Here is a 19,392-nt window from a genome sequence, read left to right on the forward strand (position 1 = left end):
CTTTATATTAAAGTATAATTTAATACTGTATGTATAATTTATAATTTAATACATACAACAAACTGCACATATTTAAATTGCACAATATGTCTGATGTATGTATACACTCATGAAACTGTCACCTCAGTCAAGATTCGGAACACATTCATCACCACAGAAAGATTCCTTTGTCTCTCTGTAATCGTTCCCTTCCATGCCTCCCTACTTCACCCACCTCACCTCCAGGCTTTTGGTCACTATAAATTAGTTTGCATTTAGGAAATAAAATCTATTTGCATAAAATTGAGAATTTTATATAGATGGAATCATATAGAGTGTGCTCTTTTTCATCTGACTTGTTTCACTCAGCATTTTTATTTTGAGATTCATCCATGTTGTTGCACAAATCAATAGGTAATAACTTTTTATTGCTTAGTAGTAATCTGTTGTAGGGATATACCATAGTTATGGGTTATTTCTAGTTTGGGGCTACTACAAATAAAGCTGCTATGGATATTCATGTTTAAGTCTTTGCATGGACTTACGTTTTCATTTCACCTAGGCATGGAATGACTAGATGATAGGGTAGTGTATGTACAACTTTTTTTTTAATAGTTCAAGAACATTTGAAATTATTTTTTATATATAAATATTTTTTATTTTTGGCTGCGTTGGGTCTTCGTTGCTGCGCGTGGGCTTTCTCTAGTTGCAGCAAGCGGGGGCTCCTCTTCGTTGCAGCGCGTGGGCTTCTCATTGTGGTGGCTTGTCGTTGCGGAGCACAGGCTCTAGGCACGTGGGCTTCAGTAGTTGCGGCACGTGGGCTCAGTAGTTGTGGCTCACAGGCTCTAGAGCGCAGGCTCAGTAGTTGTGGCGCACGGGCTTAGTTGCTCCACAACATGTGGGATCTTCCTGTACCAGGGCGTGAACCCGTGTCCCCTGCGTTGGCAGGTGGATTCTGAACCACTGTGCCACCAGGGAAGCCCCTGTACAACTTTTTTAAGTTAAGCAGTTTTTCAGAGTGGTTTACCGTTTTACATCTCCAGCAGTGTGTGAGTTCCAGTTTCTCTACATCCTTGCTGATACTTAGTAGGGTCAGTCTTTTGAATTGTAGATATTTTAATAGGTATGTAGTGGTATCTTACTGTAGTTTTAATTTGCATTTTACTAATGACTAGTGATTTGCCATTTGTATATCTTTTTTGAAGTGTCTGTTCAACTCTCGTCCTATTCTTTAAAAAATTGTTCACTTTTATTGAGTTTTGAGAGTTTTTTATTCGCAATACAGATCCTTTATCAGCTATATGATTTTCAAATAAGTTCTCCAGGTTGGTGACCTGTGTTTTATTCTCTTAACAGTGTCTTTTGAAGAGCAGAAGTTCTTAATTTTGATGACTTCCAATTTATCAATTTTTAAATATGGAGCATGAATATCTTTTATGACTCCATTTTATTTTTCTGTTTGGCTTTTCACCTATAACTCTTTGCTTTGTTATTTTAGCAGTTACTTTAGGGTTTATACTATACATCTTTAACTCATCACAGAGTACCTTCAGCTGATGTTATACTACTTTATGCATAGCGTAAGAACCTCACAGGAACCTTACAGTAGTCTACTTCCATTTCCCTCCTTCTAGCCTTTGTGCTATTGGTGTCATATATTTTACTTTTACATATGTTATCGTTGTTTTTTAAAAATTTATTTGTTTGTTTTTACTTACACATGTTTTAAACCCCACACCACATGTTATTTTGCTTTAAACATTGATTATTTTTTAAGGAGATTTAAGTAATACTAAAAGGTCTGTTATTATTCCCATGCTCTTCATTCCTTTGTGTAGATCCAGGTTTTTGTCTGGTATCATTTTCCTTCTGCTTAAAGGCTTCCTTTGCCATTACTTACAGTGCAAGTCTCCTGGTGATGAATTCTTCCAGCTTTGGCATGACTGAAAAAGGTTTTATTTCATCTTTGGTTTTGAAAGTTATTTTTGTTGGATTTGAAACTCCAGGGTGACTGTTTTTCATGTAAGTACTTTCAAGATGGTGCTCCAGTGTCTTCCACAGGTTGTTGTTTTCATTGCGAAATAGGCTATAATCCTTACCTTTGTTCTCCTGTATGTAATATGTCTTTATTTTCTGACTGCTTTTAAGAGTTTCTCTTTATCAGTGGTTTTAAGCAATACCACCCCCCCAGTTTTACTGAGATATAATTGACATATAGGACTGTATAAGTTTAAGGCGTGCAGTATAATAAAGCAAAGAAAAAAATTTGTTTTCCCTGTGACGAGAACTTTTAGGATCTACTCTCTTAGCAACGTTCAAACATACCATAACATACATCAGTGTTAACTGTAGTCGTCACGTACATTACGTCCCCAGTATTTATTTATTTATTTGAAAGTTTGTACCTTTTGACCTACCTTCATCCAGTTCCCCCATGCTCCACCAGTTTTAAACACTTTGATTATTATGTGTCTTGGTATAATTTTCTCGTGCTTGGGGTTCAGTGAATTTCTTGGATCCGTGGGCTTATAGTTTATTCATACAGTAGAATACTATGCTACACGTGAAATGAGTGAACTCAGTCTAGACGGATCCACATGGATAAATTTTAAAGTATGAATATCAAGGATTCACACCAGAGTGAGGATGTTGGTTAACTCTGGGTAGGGAGAGAGTGAGGGACGGAGAGTCTTTTGATGCATCTATATAGCATTTCATATTTTAACAAAAGGTATCTGAAGCAGACGTAGCAAACATTTTATCTGGGCAATGAGTACGTGAGTGTCTAATTTCTCTGTTTACATTTGTGTCTGAAATATATTATCACTGATTTGAACAGAGGTCAATATAGTTCTTATAGCTTCCATTTTATTAAATAGAAAATAAGTGCTCCCACATAAATCTCATCCACATACTTAGCTACATTTGATAATCTACCAAATAAAATTATTCCCATAGATTCAAGACCTATTTCCAGTTAGTCTCCTTTAAAAAGTAATGATCAAAATGTTCATAGCACTCTAAAATGAGTGTGTCTGTTTTGTGGGACCATTCCTTTTCCTGTTAGGAGACCCTTGTTGATTACCCTTTGCGGTATCCCAAAAGACACATTGCAACTTTTATGGCATTTAATCCAAGTAAAATAGATCATACTGGGTAATGTCCCCTTCTTAGCCTTTTATTTTATTTTATTTTTAATAATACACTTGTTATATATCTTCCAAAATAAAAAGCCTTTGTCATGCTGGCATCACATTTTTTTTCTCTTTTGACAACTAGCCTGTCTTCTATGTCCTGAATGTCATTTTAATCATCTTTTGAAATGTTGCCAGGTAGGTGCCCCTTGTTGAACAAGAAAGACCAACTAACAATATACATGTTTTTCTTAAATGTGCTGCCAAAGAGCAAAGCCTCTTCGGATTGGTGACATGTAGCACCTGCACAGCGGCTTTTTCTTCCCATTTTTAAAGTAAAATGCTCCTCTGTCAGGACCAGCTTTTCTTTGGTCCTATGCTTCTGGTCTTAATGCCTCAAGATTGGTATGTTGTTTGTAGCTTTAAAAAAGGGGAGGAGGTGAGGAAAGGGAGAATGGAGGGTAAGGGAAAGGGAAGGCTTGTCAGCATTTTTGTCTTGGAAAAGGAATTTAGATAATTGAAATGTAGCATTTAATATGTTAGCAGTTTCAGAAAACTTACAGATACACATGTTTCTTTACAACAAATAAAAACCAACCTAGAACATTTTCTCAGTATGTGGTAATTTTTCCATTTTGGTGATATTTATTTTTCTCTTTGGAGGACACCATTGTTTGCAAAGGAATTTTCTTTTCTTTCTTTCCTTCTTTGTTATTTATTTATTTATTTTTTTAGCTTTTTGGCTGCTTGTGGGATCTTAGTTCCCCATCCAGGGATTGAACCCCCGCCCCCTGCAGTGGATTCGCGGACCGCCAGGGAAGTCCCTGCCAAGGAATTTTCTTTTTCCCGTTAACTACATAAATATTTTGGAACAGTATTTCAGGATTTATCTTTCTGTTACTAAGGTTTTTCTATCCTCAAGCTCAGTGAACAATACATATTTTATAAAACTCCTTGTTTTCTAACCAAGTTTACATTAGTAAAGCCTCCCCTTTCAACAAACACCTACCGTGTAACAAGTGGTAGGGAGATAAAGGTGAAACAGACTGTCCTGTCCTTGTGCAGAAACAGCTAAGAAACTAAATGGTTTAATTTTTGTTATATTCTTATACTTTTCCTAATCTACATTTTTGAGAAATGCTGTCTCCCAACTAATGTGAATGATAACTGGCTGGGAAGGGGGTTAGGAGGAGGTGGGAACATACATTAATGAAACAAAGGACTTTGGTTTCTTTGAAATATTCTTGTGACCAGATGCTGGAAAAATATACAATGGGTTTTTTAAATATAGTTCTGGCTCTGAAATACATACATACTTAATGAAACCAAAATTGAGCACTCCTAAAGTAGGCTGATCTATATATAATAGCATTTCCAAAAGTAGAGCTTTTGTGGGCGGTCCCCATTAACTCTCCCTCCCTGTCCTCACTGCATATTCCCTTAACTTACTCTATGAGCATATCAAGAGGAGCGATTTATAATAGAAAGGAGAATTCTGTGAAATGTAATTGTGGTCAAAGGGGTCCTTAGAAGGTGTAGAGGGACAGCTTTGTAATTGCTGCTTCATAGACGTTCAGAGTTCAGAGAAAGCTGCCTGGTATACAAAAAAGAACACATACTGTCTGAGTTTTACAGACTTTAATCCAATCCCAGTACTGCTATTTATTCTCTGTGACCCAAGGCAAATTTGTTAACTTCTCTGGGCATCAATTTTCCTTTTTGAAAAATGAAGGTAACAATCTTTCCCATGAAAATTGCACATCAAAGGCTCTCACTATTCATTTATTTCATTTGTTCAGCTAATTTATTGATGTTGCACTAGACTCCTTAATGGTTCCTGCTAGTGTTAATAATTGATGAACATTGTGTCAGGCCTTATTCAGCTGTCAGACTGCCAAAGTCAGGATATGGTTTGCATTAGAACACATTAGAATTTCAACTCAACATCTCCAAAAAGAGAATGACAAGAAAGATTACAAAAAATGACTATTGCTCAGTAACAAGGGTAGCAGAAAGAAGCTGTAATATTTTTACTAGAAGATGATAGATTCACAAGTTTCGCCAGTAGCAGTTATATCCTCACCAGATGATACTTAATAACCTCTGAACAAGTAAAATGATTTGTTTTTATTTATGTGAAGTGAAATTAAGTTCTCTGAAAAGGCTATAATTTTCTACAAGTTCCTAGGATTTGCTATATAGGGAATGGTTACATTCTTTCTTCAGATTTCTGAACAAATACACCACCAAAACAAATCCAAAAGTAGTTTCGAGCCCAAGTAGTTTGAAAGTTGATGTCAAATCGTTCCTGTCCTGAATCTAAAAGCGAGAACACATTTCAGTTAAGGCTGCTTTTCTCTTTTGCACCTTTGAAATGACTATCGTGGGTATATTTATAAATAGTGCACTATTAACCCAGCTATAGCCACTTGTCCTTTGCCGGCTGAGTCCAAGGCTTGCATACCGGAAAGGGAAGTCGTTTGGGGAGCGATATAGGGAGTTGACAAAGGAGCTACTGATTTGCATCCATGATAATATATAATGTAAGGTCAGTCATGAAGAGATTAAATATCTGAAAAAAGATTATTTTAGACATTGACATCTCCTAGGGGTTTGCTGGAAGGGCAAATTACAATGTTTATATGATCTGTGAGGGTAAGGGAAGGAGAGACAAAAGCTAATATTTTTATACAGGTAAAAATGAACATCTAGTAAAAGTTGGTGTAAGAGTTGAGTCTTTTGGATTACAAAAGTTCAACTCAAACTAGCAAAAAAGATTTGTTGGCTCACATAACCAGACCTCAAGATGGATAGAAGTAGAACTAGCCTTAGGTATAAATGAAATATAAGACTTGAATATTATCAGGATTATTGTCTCCTTTCTCTTTCTCTGCAAATTGTGATTATTTTCTTGAATTGGTTTCTCCACATGGCAGAGGCAGCTCTCAGTACACATCCTTACAGCTCTTTCCTTAATGAAAGAGGAAAAGGGTTAGCTCCACGTTTTCAGTTTCCTAAGAAGTCTTTTTGGATGGTGGGGAATGTGATCTGCTTATCAGTCTAAGATGAGAAAGAACACTGGGAAGGCACAAGTAATAGCCATCAGCCACCTCAAGTGGAAATTGTTGCTATGTGTACTAGGAGAGGATTGTATTCATGGGAGAAAAGACTGAGTTATATATGGTACTGTTAAATGTCACACCATACTACTGTTGCTGCCTCCTGGTCCTCGTCCTCCTGTTTTATCTCCCTCTCTCCCCAGCAATGCAGTACCCCTCAAACTAGGAGGGTAGTCAACTTAGACAGTCACCTGGACCCTAGGGAAGAGTTTGCTGACCATTCTATTAGACATGGAAATGCATCCGATTCATTCCATTTCTAACACAGCTTCATGTAGCTTCTACATGTGATGGAATTATTTTACTTTTTTTTTTTCTTCTTCCCCAGACTATAACTGACGTTAGTTGTGAAAGAAATTTAGAGTTCTTTTGGAAAAGATGCATCTGTCTATCCAAGGCTCAATTCTAGAGTCAAGGATCCTATTGCTATTGTGTAATTTCTTAATCTTCAAGGGCTTTATTATAAAGCAAGGTGTCAGTAAAATTCACTTCTTTATCAGGATGTAAAGTATCATATGATGCCAAATCTGCACTTAAAATAAATATAGTGGAAGTGATTATTCCCTTAGGTTTTCCCTCCCCTCTGCTTCCCCTGGATTGCATCAATCCTTAAAGTTACATTTAAAAATTACATCAGTAGTACAGCCAGATGGCATTCTGACACTCACTGTAAGTTTTCTAGGATTTTCTAAAATAGCTGGCTCAAATAGAAGTCATCTTCCCTCAAGTATGTTCCTGTCCTTTTCTCTTCGTTGTGTGTTGCAACTATTGCTCTTTTCTTAAAATCATAACACCAGAATGGGGAATTTACTTTTCCAAAATTTCCCATGTTCCTCCATCGAAGTCTCTCTCACAGATGAAATGTAATTGCACATTCATCATGATGCCTTACTTATTAAATAGTGATATTCAAGCAGTTGTCAGCACAAGGATTCTTTTATAGGTCAAGAATATACTTCTTTTGAAAAAGTTGAAAAAGAATGGTAGCTACTTAACTGGTTTCAGAAGAATCTAGTTTAAACAGCATTCTGTGACATGAACATGCTAGCCACTGTACTACAGAAACAAGGCTTAAGTAGCATTCTGGACTTCATACTGACTCACTGAAAATAGGAATTGTTGTTGAAGAGGATCACAAAATGCGTATGTTCTTGATTCTACTATGTAAAATTATAATTTCACACATGAGAATAAAAGTACAATATAGTTTACTTTTACCCTAGTTTACTTAATTAAGCCTAAAAAAATGTGCTGACCAAAACCTAACAGAACTGTTATTATTGTGACTCACTTGGTATAGACTTGAGTTTTTGAAAACGGAGTGTTCTTAAATTTTTAAAAATCCTCCTCTAGTGTAGCCTCAGATCTCTGGACCTAAGGAAATATAATCAGAGGAGTACTGAAGGAGGAGAAAATGTCTGTCAACCATTGCACTTGGACTGAGAGGTTACCTTAACTTTAATGTTGGAATCCTGACACCTGGCAATCAGAAGACATGCTTTCAGTGGGCCACTGATATAAGTCAGTTAAAAGCTCCTGTAGATCTTGAAGACACTTCTCTAGTTACACACTCCCACCCCTATTTCCAAACTGCAGAGAGAAAAGGAAAAATAATGTTGAAACATCTTTGTCTTCCTCAATAAAGAAATGAGGCCCTAATAAAAATTTATTTTTACAAATCACTAATGTCAGGGAAACAGTTTAAGAAATCCCTTACTATTGGCAGTTAAAGAATCATTTCCTTTTCTGTTAGAAAATAAGAGGTGCATTCTTCTCCCAGCAGTTGCCTCGTAGAATACATGAATGCAACGCTGTGGGGTCTAAGCAGTGATACGATGGAGCCTTTCCCTTGTTTCATGCTTTGTTTTGTCTGGCTGTGTCTTAATATGTTGCAGCACCACATCCCATCACCACCATCTCCAGTCACACTTAATGATAGTTTTATTCTTCTTCCACCTGATGGAACTTTGCTTGAGCCAAATGCTTGTATTTCACTTTGGTTTTTTTGTTTATTTTCTTTTTTTTTTTAATTTAATTTTTAGTTTATATTGGGGTATAGTTGATTTACAATGTTCTGTTAGTTTCAGGTGTACAGCAAAGTGATTCAGTTATACATGCATCCATTCTTTTTCAGATTCTTTTCCCATGTAGGTTATTACAGAAAGTATTACTGAGTAGAGTTCCCTGTGCTATACAGTAGGTCCTTGTTGATTATCTATTTTATATATAATAGTGTGTATATGTTAATCCCAAACTCCTAATTTATCCCTCCACCCCCCACCTTTCCCCTTTGGTAACCATAGTTTGTTTTCAAAATCTGTGAGTCTGTGTCTGTTTTGTAAGTAAGCTCATTTGTATCATCTTTTTTAGATTCCACATTGTATTTCACTTTGGTTTGGGATGTAATTTAACTTAAAAATGAGGCACCAAGGTAAAAGGGCCATGTTACAAGTTATTTTTATCGTGTAACTTCTGAAGGCAACTGCACAAAAAAAATGTTCATATTGCAAAGATAGTTCAGATAGTTGATTGATTATGGAAAAATTTAAATTTAACATGTATAATATTTATAATTGACCATTTCTCCCAAATGTAATTATTTCCTTTATTAAGAAGGTTTAATAAATGAGTTTCATTTCTTGTGTATTTGTAAATTTAACTTGTTTTCTTTGATTTGGCATTAAATGAATGAAATTCAAATCTTTCTTTACAGTCAAATTTACAAACATATTGCGTAAGTTATTTACTCTCTTCTTTGAATTAAGATACGCTGAGTTGCAGGGCAAATTTGTTAGGCATAATACAGTTTGTTAGGTGGAAATCCAAGTTGTATTTCATTTTTATAAATTAATTATCCTTACTTTGAATATCTGAACCTCATTGGATTGGGAAACATTATTTTAAAGCAGGCACAATAAATTATTAGCCTCGAATAACTGTTAGTGTATTGTTCTTTTCTGTTTGAACTACCTGTAGTTGTGGGACTCTTAGACATCTTATTTCCTGATGCTGACGTGGTTATATTGATAGATGCTATACATTTTCACTGTCTTCAAGTAAGATAACTGACTTTAAATTTTAGCAACTAGGAGACCATTGAGGATATATCACTTTTTAGTTGTGATTCCTGCCTCTGTTAGTCTCCTTGACAGATTGATAGTGAATGTTCCCTGGGTTTAAATTCACCAGGATTTAATAAGGATCTTATTCTTTTCCTTCTTTCTTTTTTCTTCTTTAAGTGAATGTTTACAAGATATCCCAGACTAACCGACAAAGGTTTATTTCTTGACACTTTGCGTTTGCCAATAATTTTTAAAAGCATTGACTGATTTTTAGTATATTAATCTTCCTTAGAACTAGAAATGACCAATCCTGCACCTAACCATTTTTCTTTTATAGATAAGGAACTGAGACCCAAGTAATACAAACCTAAAAAGTGTATGCTAGAACCTTCTGTTACTCCTTTGTCTATTACAGGGCAAACTGTAAGTAAGTCATTAAAATAACTAATTAAATTTGTGGGTCAAAGCCCTTTTGAAGTGAAATAGTTGCTCATATCAGATCTTTTGTGATAATACTGAGTAAAGTCCAAAGGTTCTTTTTTTCCTTCTTTCCATTAATCATCATAAGAATTAGACAGAAAATATGACTTCATATGCCCAATCTGGGGTAAAAGAGGACAGTAATGATTAATTAGTTTTCTTCTAATGTTAGAAATCTGACTGTTGTGATAGTTATTAGTCACTTCTTTATACCATAACTCCCACAGGTAGAGGATAAACATTTTTTGTGAAAGGTACCAACGTAAAATGCAGTAAAGAAGTATATTTTCGTACATTGGGAAGGACACGTATATTATTGGGCACATCATTTTAATTGAATGGATGTTTCATTATTTAACTGATCACCTGTTGTTGGACATACAGGGCTTTATCCCAGTTATTTGTCATCATTATGAAAAGCTTTCCAATACTATTCTTGTATATAGTCTTATTTAAGTTTTATGATTATTTCTGTAGTAAAAATTCCTAGAAATAGAATTGCTGGGTCAAAAGGTCCACTCATTTTTAAAGAATTTAGGTGTACAGTGCCAAATTACTTTCAAGAAATGTTGTACTAATTAATGCCTTTCATCATTAGTATAGTATTTACCAAGGCAATTGGAGAAAAAAACAATAGCTCTTGGTTTCAATGTCATTTCTTTCTTTCTTTTTTTTTTTTTTTTTGACTTAAACAACAAATTATTTTTTTAAACATGTATATACTGCAATTTTATTTCAATCACACAAACGAAGTAGGCATGTAGGAAATTTAAATGAAACAGTAGTGTAAAAATAGCAGAGAACCAAAAAATCTAAAAAAGGAAATACACCTAAAGCGTGAGAATTCAACATTCATTAGTGTTTCATCTTCAGATTTGATTGACACTTGATGCTTGCAAATTTTGAAACAAACTTTGAGATCATGGTGACTATCATGAAGAGATTTTAGCACCAACACTAAGATTTGTACATTCAGTTGGTTAGCAATTGACTTGTTAGCCATTTACATAGTGTATAGTACAAATTTGTCACAGGTCAGATCACAGTGGTGAAGGAAAGAAGTACCTTCCTGAAATTAGAGAGGATCCCCTAAACTGCACTCAGCTTAAGACATGAAATGTACAAGAGCATGAAAACCATCATAATAATGTAGCTCCAAGGAAGATAGTTTTGATAAGGAAAATAACCTAAACTTCTGTTTCCCATTTTAATTACTGAAATCTCTAACAATGATGACAAAACTGTCACATAGGACAGTAAATGTATACAGTAATTCAATCAAACTTCTTGGAAAGGACACATTTAGCAATCTGGGATAATGCAGAATGACAGGAAATATAATGTGATTTAACAGTGGTTCTTCTTGTCATTTTACACAGACATCATGTTAATGTTAGACCAAGGCACAAAACGTTTAGTACATAAACCAGTTTCTTTTTTAAGATCTAGCGTTGGACTTCCCTGGTGGTGCAGTGGTTAAGAATCTGCCTGCCAATGCAGGGGACACGGGTTCAAGCCCTGGTCCAGGAAGATGCCACGTGCCGCGGAGCAACTAAGCCCGTGCGCCACAAGTACTGAGCCTGTGCTCTAGAGCCCACGAGCCACAACTGCTGAGCCCACGTGCCACAGCTACTGAAGCCTGCACACCTAGAGCCTGTGCTCCGCAACAAGAAAAGCCACCGCAATGAGAAGCCCGCTCACCGCAGCGAAGAATAGTCCCTGCTCGCTGCAACTAGAGAAAGCCCGCGCACAGCAACAAAGACCCAACGCAGCCAAAAATTAATTAATTAATTTTAAAAAGATCTAGCATTTTTATCGCAGTCTTTTATCTTACTTTGGGGCACTTGTACCCAGTACTCTATCCTACTGTAGACTGTTTAACTTAATCAAAAAATCAAAAGTTATTTCTGACCAGATTTTGGGGGGACATAAACATTTATATCATCAGTGTTTGTAACTAGTGAAGTGGAGCACCATTTCTTTTGTTTTCTGACTGTGTGTTCTTTTTCTTAAAGTTTTATTTATATATACAGTAAAATTCACTCATTTTAATGGTACACTTTGATGAACTTTGGTAGTTATATGCATTTGTGCAACCACCATCACAATCAGGACATTAGAATGGATCTCTAACCCTAAAAAGTTTCTTCCCATTCGTTTGCAGTTGGTCCCCTCTCCCACCTGCTGCAACCCCAGGCAACTGTTGATCTACTTCCTGTCCCTATAGTTTTTTCTTTTCTAGAGTTTCAAACAAGTGGAATCATATAGCACATAGTCTTTTGTGTTTGACTTCTTTTACCTAGCATAATGTTTTGAAATTCATCATGTTGTTTATTAATATTTCAATTGTTTGTAATATCAAGTTGTATTACATATACTATGGATGTACTAAAATTTACCATTCATCACTTGATGGACATTTGGAGTGCACTGAATTTTTGGCTGTTATGAATTTTTGTGTACAAGTCTTTACATGGATATATATTTTCATTGTTCTTGGGTAAATACCTAGAGGTGGAATTGCTAAGTCACATGCTAAGTATATGCTTAAGTTTATAAGATACTGCCATAATGCTTTCCAACGTGTCTGTATATTCTGTATTCCCACCAGCAGTGTGTGAGAGTTCAAGCTGCTCCAAATCCTCACCACCACTCTTTATTGTCAGTCTTTTTTTTTTCTCCCTTATGAGCTTATATTTTATTGGAATAGAGAGACATGTCCATAATCACAGTGTAGTGTGGTTAGTGCTAAAAATGTCAGTCTTGTTAAGCTTTAGTCATTCTAGAGTGAGTGTGTAGTAGAATCTCACTGTGGCTTTAGTTTGCATTTCTTTGCCTACTGATGTTGAATTTTGTTTTTCTTGTGCATATTCTCCATCTGCGTATCTTCTCTTTTTTTTTGGCTGCGTTGGGTCTTTGTTGCTGTGAGCGGGCTTTCTCTAGTTGGCGGCGAGCGGGGGCTACTCTTCATTGCAGCGTGCGGACTTCTCATTGCGGTGGCTTCTCTTTGTTGCGGAGCACAGGCTCTAGGCACGTGGGCTCCAGAGCGCAGGCTCAGCAGTTGTGGCTCACGGGCTTAGTTACTCTGTGACATGTGGAATCTTCCCAGACTAGGGGTTGAACCTGTGTCCGCTGCGTTGGCAGGCGGATTCTTAACCACTGCGCCACTGGGGAAGTCCCCTGCATATCTTCTTTTATAAAGCGTGCACGTCTTTTGCCCATTTTTAATTGGATTGTTAGTCTTTTTACTATGGAAAGAGATATAAATATTCTGGATACAGGCCTTTTGTCAGATGTTTTAAAAATATTTTCTCCCATTTAGTAGCTTGCCTTTTCATTTTCTCAGCAGTTTCTTTAGAAGAGCAAAAGTTTTTTGGTTTTTGTGTTTTTTTGTTTGTTTTTCATTTCCATTATGGTTTATTACAGGTTATTAATATAGTTCCCTGTGCTATACAATAGGATCTTGTTGTTTATCCATTCTATATATAATAGTTTGCATCTGCTAGCCCCAAACTGCCAATCCAGGCCTCCCCTTGGCAACCACAAGTCTGTTCTCTATGTCTGTGGGTCTGTTTCTACTTCGTAGATAGGTTCATTTGTGTCATATTTTAGATTCCACATATAAGTGATGTCATATGGTATTTGTCTTTCTCCTTCTGACTTACTTCGCTTAGTAGAGTAATCTCTAGGTCCATCCATGTAGCGGCAAATGGCATTATTTCATTCTTTTTTGTGGCTGATATTCCAGTGTGTGTGTGTGTGTGTGTGTGTGTGTGTGTGTGTATCTCACATCTTCTTTATCCATTCATGTGTCGATGGACATTTAGGTTGCTTCCATGTCTTGGCTATTGTGAATAGTGTGGCAGTGAACATGGGGGGTGCATGTATCTTTTTGCATTATAGTTTTTTCTGGATATATGCCCCGGAGTAGAATTGCTGGATATGGCAACTCTATTTTTAGTTCTCTGAAGAATCTCCATACTGTTCTCCATAGTGGCTGCACCAATTTCTATTCCCATCAACAGCATAGGAGGGTTTCCTTTTCTCCACATCCTCTCCAGCATTTGTTATTTGTAGGAAGGCAAAATTTTTTATCTCAATAAAGTTCATTTCATCTTTTTTTTTTTTTTTAATTTATGTATTTATTTATTCATTTTTGGCTGTGTTGGGTCTTTTGCTGCGCACAGGCTTTCTCTGGTTGCTGCAAGTAGGGGGCTTCTCTTCATTGCAGTGCACGGGCTTCTCATTGCAGTGGCTTCTCATTGCGGAGCATGAGCTCTAGGCGTGGGGGCTTCAGTAGTTGCAGCACACAGTAGTTGTGGCGCACGGGCTTAGTTGCTCCGCGGCATGTGGGATCTTCCCAAACCAGGGCTCGAACCCGTGTCCCCTGCATTGGCAAGCGGATTCTTAACCACTGCACCACCAGGGAAGTCCATTTCATCTTTTTTTTTCCTCTTATAGCTTGTGCTTCTTTGTGTCCTATTTTAGAAATCTTTGTCTAACTCAAAGTCACAAAAATTTTCTCCTATTATTTTTTCTGAAAGTTAATAGTTTTAACTCTTATATTTAGGTCTGTGATTAACTTGGAATTAATTTTGTATATAGCGTGAGTTAAGGGTCATGTTCATTGTTCCCCATATGGTTATCCCATTGTTCCAGCACCATTGATTGAAAAACTTTCCTTCCATTGAAACTACCTTGGCCTCTCTTTGTTGAAAATCAGTTGACATGTAAGCATGGGTCTGTTTTTGGACTCTACTCTGTTTTATGTCTGTGTGTCTATCATTATGCCAATACCACACCATCTTGATTTCTGTAGCTTTATAACATGTCTCAAAATCAGGTATTGCAAGTCCTTAAAATCAGTTCTTTATTTCTTCGGAAAAGATTGCAGAATTTTGATTGGAATTGCATTGAATATAAATATCAATTTCGGAAGTTTTGCTGTTTGAGCAATATTAAGTCCTTGAAGCCGATGAACATGGATCCATGGACATAGTGTATTTTTATTTAGGTTGTCTGTAATTTCCCTTTGTAATGTTTTATAGTTCTCAGTGTATAGATCTTGCACATCTTTCATTAAATTTATTCTTAAGTATATTATTTTTTCATTCTATTTTATTGTAAATGGGGTTTTTTAAATTTTTATCTTCTGATTGTTTATTGATAGTATGTAGAAATACAATTTGATTTTGTTTATTAACCTCATATCCTGGAACTGTGCTACATTGACTTATTAGTTCTAGTAGCTTTGTTGTAGATTCCTTAGAGTTTGATATGTGTGTGAACATGTCATCCATCAATGAGGACAATTTTACTTCTTAAATTCTCACCCATATGCCTTTTATTTATTTTCCCCCTTATTGCATTGGCTAGGTACTCCAGAACACTGCTTAAATGGAGGTGGGGAGAGTGGACATCCTTGCCTTTTTCGTGATCTTAGAAAACATTGAGCCTTTCATCATTTTTTTTTTTAAGATTTTTTTGATGTGGACCATTTTTAAAGTCTTTATTGAATTTGTTACAATATTGCTTCTGTTTTATGTTTTGGTTCTTTGGCCACAAGGCATGTGGGATCTTAGCTCCCTGACCAGGGATTGAACCTGCACCCCCTGCATTGGGAGGCGAAGTCTTAACCGCTGGACCGCCAGGGAAGTCTCGAGCTTTTTATCATTGAGTATGATTTTAGCTGTTAGTTTTAATCTGGTCGAGAAAGTTATCATCTACCTTTAATTATGAAAGAATATTAAATTTTGTCAAGTGCTTTTTCTGTGTTTATTCAAACGGTTGCATTCCTTTTCTCCTTTATTCTAATATGGTGAATTGCTTTGATTTGCAGAAGTTAAACTAACCTTGAGTTCCCAGATTAAACCCCACTTGATTGTGATGAATTTTCCCTTGTATATACCATTGGATTCAATTTGTTAACATTTCGTTAAGGAGTTTTGCTACTTATGTTTTGTGTTCTTGAGGTGGTCTGTAATTCTCTTCTGCTGTCTGTGTCTGCCTTTTATATTAGGATAATACTGATCTTATAAAATGAATTGAATATTGTTCCTGCCTTCTTTATTTTCTGAAAGAGTTTGCGTAAAATTGGTTTTGTTTCCTTAAACATTTGATAGAATATACCAGGGAAGCCATCTGTGTCTTGAATTTTTCTTAAAGGAAGTTTTAAAAGTATGAATGCAATTTCTTTAGTTGATATAGGGTTATTAAGGTTATCTGTTTCTTCTTGGGTCAATTTTGGTCATTTGTGTCTTCCAAGAAATTTGTTCATTTCACCTAGGTTGTTAAATTTATTAATAAGCATAAAAATTTTAATAATACTCCCTTATACTTTTAATAGCTGCAGGATCTGTAGTGATATACCCATATTCATTTCTGATACTGATAAGTTGTGGCCTCTCTTACTTTTTCTTTTTTCTTCTTGATCAGTATTGCCAGAGGCTTAGCAATTTTATCAGTCTTTTTAAAGAACTAGCTTTCGGTTTCATTAATTTTTGTCTATTATTTTTCTTTAATTGATTTCTGCCCTTTATTGGTTCCTTCCTGGTTATTTTGGATTTCATTTGCTATTCCTTTTCTGGCTTCTTAAAGTGAAAATTCAGGTTATTGATTTCGCATCTCTTTTCCTAACACAGTCATCCAAAGTGTTAAGTTTCCTTGTAAACACTGTTTTAATTGCATCCCAAATTTTTGCTCTGTGGTATTTTCATTTTCCTTCCATTCAAAATATTTTGAAATTTCTTTTGTGATTTCTTGTTTGACTCACTGATTATTTAGAAGTGTGTTGTTAATTTCCAAATATTTCTGTTTTTCTCTTGATCTTATTGTTATAGATTTCTAATTTAATTCCATTATGGCTAAAGAACATTCTTTATATAGTCTTTTTTTTTTTTTAATTGTGTTGGGTGTGATAATGGTATTGTGGTATGTAGGAGAATGACTTTTTTTTTTTAATTAATTAATTAATTATTTTTGGCTGTGTTGGGTCTTCGTTTCTGTGCGAGGGCTTTCTCTAGTTGCGGCAAGCAGGGGCCACTCTTCATCGCGGTGCACGGGCCTCTCACTATCGCGGCCTCTCTTGTTGCGGAGCACAGGCTCCAGACGCGCAGGCTCTCAGTAGTTGTGGCTCACGGGCCTAGTTGCTCCGCGGCATGTGGGATCCTCCCAGACCAGGGCTCGAACCCGCGTCCCCTGCATTAGCAGGCAGATTCTCAACCACTGCGCCACCAGGGAAGCCCAGAACATTCTTTATATAATCTTAATCTTTTTTAATTTATTGAAATGTTTTACAGCTCAGGATATGGTCTATCATGGTAAACATATAGCATATGCTTATGAAAAGAATTTCTATTCTGCTGTTGTTGAGTATGATGTTCTATAAATACAAAGTAAAGAAAGGTCAGCTATGTCTTTTCTGATATATTGCCTAGCTGTTTTGCCAATTACTATGACAGGTGTTAAAATCACAATTATAGTTGTGGAATGATCTGCTTCTCTTTTTAGTTCTGTGAATTTTAGTTTCATTTATTTTGAAGCTCTGTTATTGGCCACATGCACACTTATGATTGCTGTGTCTTCCTGACAAATTGTCCTCTATGTATATAGCATGCCTCTCTTTGTATTTTGAATAAATTTTGTCCTGAAATCTGTTTTATCTAATATTAATATTCCGGCCTTCTTATGCTTACTGTTTACATGGTGTATTATTTTCCATCCATTTACTTTTACCCTATCTGTCTTTATGGTTTAACTGTGTCTCTTTGAATATTTATTTATTTATTTTCTAGCTAGCTAGCTAGCTAGCTAGCTGCGCCAGGTCTTTGTTGTGACATGCGGGACCTTTAGTTGCAGCATGCGGGATCTAGTTCCCTGACCAGGGATCGAACCCGGGCCCTCTGCATTGCGAGTGTGAAGTCTTAACCACTGGACCACCAGGGAAGTCCCTGTGTCTCTCATAGACAGCACAGAGTGGGTATTGTTTTATTATGCATTCTGACAGTCTCTGCCTTTTAATTGGAATTTTTAGTCCATTAATGTTTAATATAATTAGTGATATGGTTAGGTTTGGGTTACCATATTATTTTTTGTTTTCTGTTGTCTCCTGTTTTTTGTTTTTATGTTCCTTTTTGCCTACCCCCCTCACTTTTGGATTATTTGAAGTATATTTTTAGAATTTGACTTCAATTTCCTTTTGGTATTTTGGCTGTACTTCTTTGCATTATGTTTTTAGTAGTTGCCCTAGGGATGGTGGTATACATCCTTAGCTTTTTACAGCTCACCTACAATTAATAACATACCACTTCTCATTAAATATTGAAATCTTGCAGTGTTATAGCTCTCAAACCATCTCATCCTTTATATTATAGTTGTTATATGTAGTACATTATGAACCATAAAATAGTGATATAGGTTTTTCTTTGAACTGTTTAATGGTTTATAAAGAATTAAGAGGAAAAGGCAATCAGGAAAAAAGTTTTTGCATTAACCAGATATTTATCATTTTCAGTGTTCTTTATTGTTTTCTGAGGATCCAAGTTTTTATCTGGTATCAATTCCCTTAAGTCTAAGGAAATTTCTTTGGCATTTTTTGTATTGTAGGTCTGCTGCCAATTAATTTTCTTAATTTTTAAAACAGTCTGTGAACATTTTTATTTTGCCTTTATTCTTGGAAGGATATTTTCACTGAGTACATGGAAGTATGAGTTATTTTTTCTTTCAAAGGCATTTCAAAGATGTTATTCCACTTTCTGTTGGCCTTCCATGATTCCTGATAAGAAGTAGGTTGTAAATCAGTGTATTTTTTTACCTTGTATATAATATGTTGTTTTTCTCTTGCTGCCTTCAAGATTTGCTCTTAATGTTTGTATGTCAATAGTTTGACTATGATGCTTTCATCAAATTTGGGAAAATTACAATCATTATTTCCTAAAATATTTTTTCTGTCCCATTTTCTTTCTCCACTCCTTGTGGCATTCCAGTTAGAAATATGCTGGCCTGTTTAATCTAATCATATAGGTCCCTGAGACTGTTCTTTTATTTTTAAAAAATGTTGTGTGTGTGTGTTCTTCATCTTGGATCATTTCTATTGACCTATCTTCATGTTCACTAACTTTTTCCTCTGCTGTTTCCATTTGGCTGTTAAGTTCATTCATTGAATTTTTTTTTTCTTTTCCAGAAACTGAACTTTTCAGCTCTAGAACTTGCTTTTGTCTTTTTGGCTTTATTTTTCTACTGAGATTTCTTATTTTCTGATGAGATTTTCATTTATTAAGAGCATGTTTTGATTTATTTTATTGAGGATCATAACAGCCATTTTAAAATCTTTGTTTTTTGTTTAAACCTCCGGTTCATCTCAGAGTCAAACTTGCCAAATTTTATTTTCTCTTGAGCATGTGTTCCGTTATCTTGGTTCTTCATATATTAGATAGTTTTGGATTGTATCCTGGACATCATGAATGTTGTGTTGTAGAGTGTCTAGATTCTGTTACTCTCCTCCAGTCAGTGTTTCTTTTTTTAAATAATGGGCCATATATATTTTTCTGTGAAGTCCCTATTTATGCCCTTTGCCCATTTTTTTTCTATTGAGCTGTTTCTTATCAATTTGTAAAAACT

The 19,392-nt window shown here is 35.7% G+C and overlaps 1 protein-coding gene and 1 non-coding gene across 5 annotated transcripts in view; one reads left to right on the top strand and one right to left on the bottom strand.

Annotated features, from left to right (window-relative positions):
* NLK (nemo like kinase) overlaps nucleotides 1-19,392 on the top strand; it is a 147,170-nt gene that overhangs the window by 43,606 nt on the left and 84,172 nt on the right. The window lies entirely within an intron of this gene.
* On the bottom strand, nucleotides 17,646-17,718 carry TRNAA-CGC (transfer RNA alanine (anticodon CGC)). The gene has a single exon. It is a non-coding gene; the product is annotated as a tRNA-Ala (tRNA).

Source organism: Eschrichtius robustus, chromosome 20 (assembly GCF_028021215.1).
Source record: "Eschrichtius robustus isolate mEscRob2 chromosome 20, mEscRob2.pri, whole genome shotgun sequence".
Taxonomy (NCBI): Eukaryota; Metazoa; Chordata; class Mammalia; order Artiodactyla; family Eschrichtiidae; genus Eschrichtius; species Eschrichtius robustus.